This window comes from Rattus norvegicus, chromosome 15, assembly GCF_036323735.1.
Source record: "Rattus norvegicus strain BN/NHsdMcwi chromosome 15, GRCr8, whole genome shotgun sequence".
Classification (NCBI taxonomy): domain Eukaryota; kingdom Metazoa; phylum Chordata; class Mammalia; order Rodentia; family Muridae; genus Rattus; species Rattus norvegicus.
The window spans coordinates 57,942,867-57,946,041 of NC_086033.1; the positions used below are offsets into that span (position 1 = coordinate 57,942,867).

General features: G+C 44.2%; 1 protein-coding gene and 1 long non-coding RNA gene across 2 annotated transcripts in view; both read right to left on the bottom strand.

Annotated features, from left to right (window-relative positions):
• LOC134482155 (uncharacterized) overlaps positions 1-3,175 on the bottom strand; it is a 175,220-nt gene that overhangs the window by 61,373 nt on the left and 110,672 nt on the right. The gene's annotated exons all lie outside the window — the stretch shown is intronic.
• Positions 2,090-3,162, bottom strand: LOC134481992 (uncharacterized). Its single transcript, XR_010057962.1, has 2 exons — positions 2,928-3,162; positions 2,090-2,471 (listed from the first exon to the last, which is right to left on the bottom strand). It is a non-coding gene; the product is annotated as an uncharacterized LOC134481992 (long non-coding RNA).

Genomic DNA, 3,175 nt, shown 5'->3' on the forward strand with positions numbered 1-3,175 from the left:
CTCTACCCATCTCATGCATACTTTTCTACACTATATGCTCCATTTACACTCTATATTTATTTTGAAAATATGTGTGTGTGACAAAGTGAGTCGCAATCAGGGTGTCAGTGAGTCTGTGTTCTCCCTGGGACTCTCAGGGCAAAGCCTATCCTTTCGGATTTTTCAGCTCCTTTGGGCTGCCGAGGTTCTGCTTGACCTCAGATAATTTTTTTTCTTTTTTTTTTTTGAGTTTATAATATAATTATACAATATCCCCCTCTCTTTCCTCCCTCCAAACTCTGCTGTGTACCCCTCTTGCTCTCTCTCAAATTCCTAAATACATAAATACAGTCTGCTCAGTCTATAAAATGTTACCAGTGTGTGTTTCAGAGCTGAGCATTTGGTATTGGACAGCCAATTGGTGTGTTTTCCCTGGGGAAGTCTATTTCCTCCAATCCCAGCATTCCTTAGTCACCTGGAGTTCTTCAGGAAGGTTGAGCCCGTGGGCTTTCTATTGTTGCCCTTGTTCGCTCATGCTTGCACAGTCATACCGATGAGAGCTTGTGGGGCTAGCCTCTGACGCTACTAAAAGACACAAGCTCACAGCAAAACCCTTTGGCTCTTACAATCTTTCTGCCTTCTGCATTCTGTGCCTCCTGTTCCCTGCTGCACTAGTGCCAAGTCCATAAGTTTGCTGGATATACCAATATTAGTAGATATTTACTTTCAGGATTTGAAATATATCTTTCTAAGCTTTCTTGACTTTGGGGTTTCTGTTGGTAGATTGGATGCTACTCTAACGTGTCTGGTTTTGTTTTGTTTTATTGAGTCAATGTCTCATGTAGCCCAGGTTAACCCTGAACTGCTTATTTTCCTGCCTCTACCTCCCAGATGCTGGGATCGTGGCTGTGCACCATCACACACACACCCCCAGGTGCTGTGCACCATCACATCCAGGTTCCTATTATTTACTTGTTTGTTTTGTGCTTTGACACCTTGACTATAATAAGTTCCAGAGTTTTCCTATAGTCTTATATTCTGAGGCTTTAAATGCTTCTAATGCTTGGGTATCCATTTCTTTTCCTAAATTGAAGGGGTTTTCAGCTTTAATTTCACAGAATAAACTTTCTATGCCTTTAGTTTTTAATCTCAGCTCACTTTACTTTATGGAGAAGTACAGTATCTTGATCATATGATAGAGAAGCTGTGGACATGCCTATATATGTACCTATGTATTATCTATCTACTTATCTATCATCTGTCTATGTATCTACCTATCCATCCATCCATGTCTGTATATATATCCACCCATCATCTATCTATGTAAATATCTATCCATCCATCTATCCATCCACCCATGTATGTGTATATATATATATATCCATCCATCATCTACTTATCTATCATCTATCTATGTACCTATGTCTCTATCATCCATATATATACATATATATATTATATATACATATATTCATGTCACTGACTGTATTATCCATGTCACTGATTCTGTTATCTTATCCGTTACTGATGTCGTTGCCTCTCTCACCCGTGGTACTGATGGTCTCATTCGTGTTACTGACTGTACCATCCATGTTGCTGATTCTCTCACGCATGCTCCTGACTTTCTCACCTAGGTCCTGGATTGACTTCCGTGTTCCGTAGTGATCAGCTTATTTATATCAATTTGATTTGTTTATCAACAATTGATACAAATAATTGAAACTAATTTATCATTCTTACAAGTAAACCTTTGCATTTTTCATCTGATATTTGACCTATTTCACAATCTTTGGATCTGGTAATTGAGAAATTGTGCTCCTTCGGAGAAGTCCCGCGACTCTGCTTTTCGCGTTTCTCATATTGTGTTACAGTCCGCAAGTCCGCCCGTCCCTGGACGAGGAAGCTGTGAGGCTGGAGCTGCGGCTGTGCGCTACTGCGCGTTGGCCACCTTGCTGAGATTTCGGGTGCTTTGCTTCTTCCTCTCCTTGGAGCACAGTCGATTATTTATATATACATCCTGACTCTTCTGATTCTGCCTGTTTTCCACCCAAAAGTCTATACTAGAATATTTCAAAGCACATTTCCTATATCATACAATCCCTAAAGGGCGTTCAGTGTAATCCTGGTTTATTTGCACTGTCTGGGGCTAGCAGGGAGGTAGGGAAAGCAATCCTCCTCCTGGGGATTCTGAGGAACCCAGCTGAGCAGCGCTTTGACTTTTGACTTCTGGCCTCTCGTGTCATGAGCAAATGCTTCTGGTTGGTAGTTTGTTGTGCAATCCACAGGAACTCACGCTGAGATTCCATGTCCACTGTGGATTTAGAAGATTGGAGAGTTGTTGCTGGAGGAGAGGAGGGCGCGCCAGTGAAGTGGGTCTTTTGAATGGTGTCCTGCCCCTCACTTGGTGCTGAGCCTGAGGCGCTGCAGCAGGGATAGACAAACCGCAAGCACCATTCGCCCTCTGAGCCACCTCGCCAGCCCAGAAGTTACATCTGAAACGTGAGCACGGGAATTCACCGGTTCCTGCGTGGCATCCTTTGTGTAGCTGCTGCAGTGTGTGTCCTCCATTCTCCTTATAAACACAATTTCCTGCCTGCCTTACATGTCTGTACCTGTGGCCCTTCCACTCCGTCATGGAACCCTACTCCCACGTGGGAAGGTAACGCTGTTGCCAAGGAAGCAACAAAATCAAGATGTTCTGAAAAGTGATTCATTCATATTTTAGGAGAGATACTGCTAGAATGGCTACGTAAGAATGTGGTCAGGAACAGCTAGCAACCTTTTACCGGTCGCCGTCGCCTGAAGGAAAGCTGCAGAAACTCAAGGCGAGTGAGACAGAGTGGGGGCGGGGGGGGGGGGAGCCGGGACACTGAGACGGTGAGTGCCAAGGACCCTAACCACTGGGTTGTAGCCTGTGGGTCCACACGAGATCCCGGGGCCACAAGTACCTCAGATACAAAAGGCGACACAAGCTGTTTCGTTCTGGCAGTTAGAGGCGGCTTTTCACTTTCATTCTAGAGACCCCACGAAACTTGTCACTTGCCCCACCCTGTAGGAAGCATGTAATGTTGTCCTTCTAGTGACGTCACAGTGGACCACATCTGCCCCACGACCGTGATTCCCCTTTAAGTATCTGGTTAGTCATCTCTTGTTTTCTTTATTTTTTCCTGGTAAAATGCCTATTGTCCTAGGTCTT